General features: G+C 39.3%; 1 protein-coding gene across 2 annotated transcripts in view; it reads right to left on the bottom strand.

Annotated features, from left to right (window-relative positions):
* The window catches only part of nbas (NBAS subunit of NRZ tethering complex), a 261417-nt gene that overhangs the window by 80222 nt on the left and 173622 nt on the right, over positions 1 to 7573 (bottom strand). The window lies entirely within an intron of this gene.

The raw sequence follows: 7573 nt of genomic DNA, 5'->3' as shown, positions 1-7573 counted from the left end.
AATTTAAGAATAACAAAAAGATGGGGTACTGGGCTAATGGTCGGATACTTGGTAGTGTGGATGAGCAGAGGGATCTTGGTGTCCATGTACACAGATCTCTGAAAGTTGCCACCCAGGTAAATAGTGTGGTGAGGAAGGCATATGGCGTACTGGCTTTTATTGGTTGAGGAATTGAGTTCCGGAGTCCTGAGGTCATGATGCAGTTGTATAAGATTCTGGTACGGCCGCATCTGGAATATTGTGTGCAGTTTTGGTCGCTATACTATAGGAAGGATGTGGAGGCATTGGAACGGGTGCAGAGGAGGTTTACCAGGATGTTGCCTGGTATGGAAGGAAAATCGTATGAGGAAAGACTGAGGCAGTTGGGGCTGTTTTCACTAGAGAAAAGAAGGTTTAGGGGTGACTTGATTGAGGTGTACAAGATGATTAGGGGGTTAGATAGGGTCGACAGTATGAACCTTTTCCCGCGTATTGAGTCGGGTATTACAAGGGGGCATAGCTTTAAATTAAGGGGGAGTAGATATAGGACTGATGTTAGGGGTAGGTTCTTTACTCAGCGAGTCGTTAGTTCATGGAATGCCCTGCCAGTAACAGTGGTGGACTCTCCCTCTTTATGGGCATTTAAGAGGGCATTGGATAGGTATATGGAGGATAGTGGGTTAGTGTAGTTTAGGTGGGCTTGGATCGGCGCAACATCGAGGGCCCAAGGGCCTGAACTGCGCTGTATTCTTCTATGTTCTATGTTCTATGTAATAAGTTGTTCAGGATTATGTGAAAATTGAACAATATCCAACCTTAATGTTCTATTTTACATTAACCAATAACTGTAATCAGAATGGAGATACATGCCACTGACTGTGTTCAGAATAACATGGATGAGGCTTCATAAACATATTATGTTTTTGCAAGTCTCCTAACTCACTGTTAAATGCAGCAATAAAGAGGGCCATATCATCTGCTTTGCATTGAACAGCAAGCCTGGGTGGCTTGGTTATCATGGCAAAAGGTATAGGATCCAAGTTGAGACTTACTGGGAGCAAGGTGCAAAATGTCCATATCAGAACAAAGGACAAGAGTAGCTGTGCTAACAGTGGACAGACCTTTGGTGCAGAGCCTTTTTTGGGCAGAAAGAATGAGAGTTGTTGTCCTGACATAAAAATCAGCAGAGTGGACAAGGTTATGAATCCTTCACAAGCTCCCAGGTGGAATGCATGAGGACTGACAATACTTCTGTTTGAAAGGACCATCCCATGACATTCTATTGACTCTGGAAGAATTGCCATTGCCAAGGCCAAGGCCAGGAGAGGAAATCGCAGGGGTGGGCTTTGCTGTTGGTAGATGGTTTGAGAATTCTCTGTAAATTGAGAGAAGCACCCTTTAGCGGTCTCAGGATGTTACAATCTAGCAGATTGGAAAACTCAAACCCATTAGGACCTGGCAATGACTGTAGATTCCTGTTGAGAGGACATTTATAAATGTACATGTATACAATGTTGCATTGCCAGTCAAGTTAAACATTAGTAAAAGTAATTTTTCTGTAGTTTCGTTGCCTAGGAAGTAATGGTTACTTGATGTTGCTTTCAGTTTGCTTGTTAAGTAAAAGGCTTAAAACTTGAAATCTTATGTAATGTAATATAACTCTTTTACTGGGAATTCAAGTATGTTTTTAGATGTTATCAGACTCTATTAGAATCATAACAAGCTGTAACAAGAATGTGTGGTCCCAGCTGCAGCATGGATCCATCAGCAAGATAAGTGGGGTGGCATAATTCCTGTGAAACCACACCCTTTTCATGTTACAAAGTGAACAAACATCCGTCAATTTGTTCTTGAGGTCACTGACAGTTAATTATCTTCACTGATTTTAAATGTTTCTTTGTACATTTAATTCTGGCTCCCACCAGCCCCCTCCATCACCCTGATTTCCCTCACACCAATTAATGTACAATCACTTTCAAGGCAGTATGTTGATATTTATTTATTTATTTCTAATTCTCCTTATAGTAGATTGTGTTGACCCTCATTTCAGTAAACTGAAATACCTAAGTTGCATCCACCCACACTTTTGGTACTCTATTGAAATCTATGTTAGCTTTTGATGATGATATCAGAGAAATGAATTGCATGTCACATTTCATAATTGCTATTAGGTACATGGCCTCTCAGTTGTTTTTAAAAATGAGAAAGAATGTCATTAGAGCTTGCTTTAAACTTTAAAATAAAAATCAAGCAAATTAATTAAATAAGTTATCCAAGTCAAGTTACTGATATATTTATAGCAGAAATTCTTTTATCATCTCCATGAAACCAAAACAGTAAGAACGAATCTAACATTGCATAAATGATTTTCAAATTAGCATGCTTGCCAGAACTTTGCATTGAGAAAAAACATTTTGTTTCAGTATTCACTGTAGTTATACATAACATATAAAATATAAATGCGCGCGCACGCACACACACATTTGTATTCCATGGAAAATTAGCCTCACTGGCATACCAGCATTTGTTAGCCACCCCTCATAAGGTGGCTACAATGGCTAAATGTCCCATTTCACAGATAATGGTTGAAAACATAATGGATTTTAAATAGCTGATCAAATAAATTCAAATTGAGATTTAATTGAATTTTTTACTACTCAGCTTGTTGTACTCAAGAAACTCAGTGCCATTCAGGACAAAGCAATAATTTGACTGGCACCACATCCACCACCTTCTGCAGACACTCCAATCACCACTGGCGTACAATAGTAGGTGTGTGTACCATCCACAAGATGCTTGGCAGCAACTCACTCAGGATGCTTATACTGCACCTTACAAGCCCACAACCTCTATCACTTACAAGGAAAGAGCAGCAGAGGCAGGACAACACCACAACCTGAAAGTTCCCTTCTGAGCCACACACCATACTGACTAAAAACTACACTGCTGTCCTTTCACAGACACTGGATTAAAATTCTGGAATACTCTCCCTCTACGTACCGCTCCCCCCACTCTGCCCAGTTACCACAGTGGTTCAATGTGGCTCATCACCATATCGTGCAGGAAAATTCAAGATGAACAATAAATGCTCACCAAGTTAGAGATGCTTTCATCCCATGAACAAATAATTTAAAAAGTGTATCATTCTTCTCAAGCCTGTTGTCAGGGTGTTGACAATAACAAATTCAAAACCTTGTTTCAGAGGGGCATGGCTAGGATAAATAGACAAAGTCTTTTCCCTGGGGTGGGGGAAGTCCAGAACTAGAGGGCATAGGTTTAGGATGAGAGGGGAAAGATACAAAAGGGACTTGAGGGGCAACATTTTTACGCAGAGGGTGGAGTGTGCATAGAATGAGTTGCCAGAGGAAGTGGTGGAAGCTGGTACAATTACAACATTTAAAAGGCATCTGGATGGGTATATGAATAGGAAGGGTTTAGATGGATATGGACCAAGTGCTGGGAAATGAGACTAGATTAGGTTGGGATATCTGGTCGTCATGGACAAGTTGGACCAAAGGGTCAGTTTCCGGGCTGTACATCTCTTTGACTCTAAGACATGTTAAGAAATGGCTCCTGAAAAATTGAGTGATTGTACAAAGATGGTTTCTTTTGTATGCCAAAATAACTGTACCATTTTTCAAGCCTGAGTGGAACTGAGACAAACTAAATTCACCCTGATGGTTCTTAAGGACTTGAGGTGAAGGTGAAGTAAATTGAATCTGACAACGATCAATTACAAGTATCCATGATTTGAAAAAAAAAGGAGTTTCATTCTTTTCATTCTGAATCTTCATTGGAATACAGGATGCTCCTAATAAAACTCTATTTTCAATCCAGATTTGAAACAGGATTTCCAATCCTGATCAAAGGTTTACACAACTTTAAAGGAGCTCTCTGTGCAGAAGTCTGAGCTTTGCAAAAGCAGTCTAGCATTGTCCAGGAATCCACCCAGCCAAAAGGGAAGTGGATCAGTCTTCAAAGTACAACCCTTTATCACAGCAATCTGTATTCCAGGATTTAAAAGATTCTGAAACCACTTTCACAGCAACTGAAAGAAGGTATGCAAGTAAGGGGTGAAAGTGCCAGGTGGTGCAAGGTAATTAATGTGGAAGTTGAGGGCTCAGTGGTTGAGGTGGCAGGCTGACATTGGGTGAGGAGTTGGGGTGTCAGGGTGAATGGTAGGATTGGCAGGGGCAGTCAGGTGGTTGAAAGAGTAGGGGTGATAGATGGAGGAGTAAGGGTGATAGTTAAGTGGGCAAGAGGTTGTTTTAGGTTGGCAGTGGTTGGAGTGGGTGGGGAATTTAGGGTTGCTGGGATAGATTGGGTCCAAGAAGGAGGAGGGTGGTGGTTAAGGTCAGCTGGAGAAGCTTGGAGTGAGGCGGGGGTGGGGTGTCTGTGGAAAGTCAATTGAATAGGAATAACAGCAGGTTTTAATTCCTCTAAGCTTAGTCAGCTCGAACCTACAGAGACTCCACCTCAGAGTTAGGATCTTTCCAGAAGATTCTATAGGACAGGTAATTGCTCTTTGGAAGTTTCAACTTCTTAGGTAACTCCAGTGGAGTTGCAAAATGTATCAGCTATGATTGAATGGCAGAGCAGACCTGAAGGGCCAAATGGCCTAATTCTGCAACTGTATCATATGGTGCTGTGAAGTCAACCACTTTGGGACTTCTCCCAGGTCCTGATGAACTCCTGTCTATGCTGCTACAACAACTACCTTCCCACTGGAAAGATCTGAGCAGAGGTCTTCTCTGAATATGTCTCAGACCTATTCTTGGATTTCTGAATAATTACAATATGTGTAGTTAATATATGCAGGATGTAGTATAGCCTCAAAAAATACTCATAACCTATTAATATCGATTACAGCTGGCATCAAGAATTATTTTGACAACTGTAAAAAAAAAATGCCATTTACTGCCACTATGAAGAAAATAGTTTCAAATCCATTCTTCAAAATTCTCAGAAGGTCTTCGGACAAAACAGTTTCTTCAGTTTTACACATTGCATTGAGAGTAGATTTGCAAAATAATACTAATTGTCAAGCAAATCCTGCCTTATTTAGAGACAGTTTGCTAAAGGTTGACTATACTAAGGCTGGCCAGTTGACTATACCAAGGTCATGAAAATAAACAATTATAAACTGCCGAAGCATCAAACATTGACAACAAAACATTGACACTGATGTCTTAGTGGAGAAAAAGCATAACTTGGGAAGACATTTCAGTAAATTGCACAAGTGAGCATTGATGGCAATTAAGATGGAGTGTGCCTGAGGAATAATATTCAGTCAAGATATTCCATACAGAAATCTTCCGAGATATCACCCTTTTATGAGTGCAGATTATCCATTTGTATCTCTACCCATCATTATGCAACTTTAATTAAAATTTGAATGATCCTTATCCATTTTGTTTAGGCATAAAAATAGGAAATCTACTAAACAGAGTCAACTGGGATTTTTTGGGTATTTTGCACTGTGTTGATCTCGACTCACACAAATCATTGATTTCAATCACACATTATCTGGGTTATTAAAAGAATGGTCATTGGACAAGGTAGGAACTAAAGAAAATAATATGGTACCAGGTCATCCTCAGTTTAATCTGAGAAATGTAAAGCATCTGTAGAAAGAGTATGAATGTGAAATACCAAGGTTGGGAATCCTTAATCTAAAAAAAATTGGAACTAACTCGGTTTCGATAAAGGATGTTTTTGAATATCATAGAATCCCTACAGTAGTGAAGCCCACCAAAGCCCACCAAATCCAAATCTAAAGAGCATCTCACCCAAACCCACCACCCTATCTTATCCCTGTAACCCTACTTTTCCCATGGCCAATCCATTTAACCTGCACGTTTGGACTGTGGGAGGAAACCAGAGCACCTGGAGGTAACCAACGCAGACATGGGAAAAACATGAAAACTCCACACAGACAGTCACCTGATGGTAGAATCAAGCCCAGGTCCCTGGCATTGAGGCAACAGTACTCACCAATGAGCAACCTTGCTGCCCCAATATGGTCTGCTTGGATCTGTTCAGCTGTGTTGAGCCCTTTGGAAAAAAGTTTGCATAACTGATTGGACCGAAATGGGCCTGTAGACTCACTGAGTTCAGCTCTTGGGGATAAAGGTTAATTGGGGGAAAGCAAAGTTTTTTTTTTTCCCCTGAATAGGCCAGCACTCAGTGTGTCTATGGGTCCATTTGGGTCTGCTTTTGAAAAGACCTTCAGTTTTTCGGTCTTATTGGTTTTCTGACATGTGGGCAATGGATACCTGACCTGTAATAGCTCTAGGAACAATTGCTAACAGACTCTAGTTTTATGCTCTAGGAGAGACCAAATAGCAAAGGAAGTGACAGAAGTGTTTAACTGGAGAACATGGAATTAGCTAATACCTAGTAATTTAGTGAGAAAAGGTGAGCTGCACACCATTGCTGATGATGTATCCATTTAAACTGTGGCAATCATGTGGGGGAAGTTCCATAATCTTGCGGAATGCTTCCTGTTACAACCGAATACTAATTTGTTCTTTGGCATAAGGAATTGAACAAAACTAATATGATGAAAAGATGCTCGTAGATGAATAAGATATCAGGATCAAAAATAAAATAGGCAGGGGCAGAAAATCATGAAGGAAAGTACCATTCTTTATGCTCTTAGTTACTACATAGGATGGTACTGGTCTTCTAATTGTAATGAGGGCTAGACTCATGACATTTTGGCAGTCCCAGGCCACACCATTTGTGACTGCACCAGGAATCTGGCTTAACTAACAGATGGTGCCATTTAATCTTAAGTCATGCAAGCAGGGCACTTAAAACTTAGCACAAACATTTCCACATAACAAATTCAATACTTCAATGAAAATGAGAACAAAATGGTTTCTTTAAATCTTTCAGTTTAAATTCTTCATATTTTTAATGATATTATTTAAGCCATGATCATTTATTTAGAGATTTGAAACTCCATAGCATAGAAAGACGCACTTTAAGTAGAAAAGTTTTACTTTCAGCTATCAAAACTACGTATAGATTTCAAGTTTCAACAGATATTAAATGATGGATTAAGACATGTTATCTTGAGAACATGAATGGTGATTTTTTTTAAATCAACTTGAGCAGCTCTAAGTACAGGGTACGGTACATGTACGGTAGCAACAAACCTTGTACAAAAATAAAGTCCAAAATTTAGCAATACCCCATACCAACATGGCTAAATAAACTGCTTTTAGATTGATTACATAAGTCTGTGGTTGTCAGTTTTGATTTTAAAAAATGCAGCTTATTACTTTACAAAACACTGCAGCAATAATATCTAATGTACATCATTTAGGGTAATTTATTTTAGCATCAACCTTCTTATCATGTTCAAAGTAATGCAGTTCAGTGCAAGTAATAAACATGAACTTTAATAAGATCTCACCACAAATGGATGTTTCTGTTACTGTCATATAGTTTTTTTTACATAATTACTATTATTGTTATTTATATACTGATTTGCCAGTCATTACTTGACAGAGAATGAAACACAGTTCCTAACATAATTTGGAATACAATTTTGACACTGCTTTCAACAAATGGCATTTTAATGACA

Source organism: Chiloscyllium plagiosum, chromosome 3 (genome assembly GCF_004010195.1).
Source record: "Chiloscyllium plagiosum isolate BGI_BamShark_2017 chromosome 3, ASM401019v2, whole genome shotgun sequence".
NCBI lineage: Eukaryota > Metazoa > Chordata > Chondrichthyes > Orectolobiformes > Hemiscylliidae > Chiloscyllium > Chiloscyllium plagiosum.
This window is presented reverse-complemented; position numbering and strand designations above follow the sequence as displayed.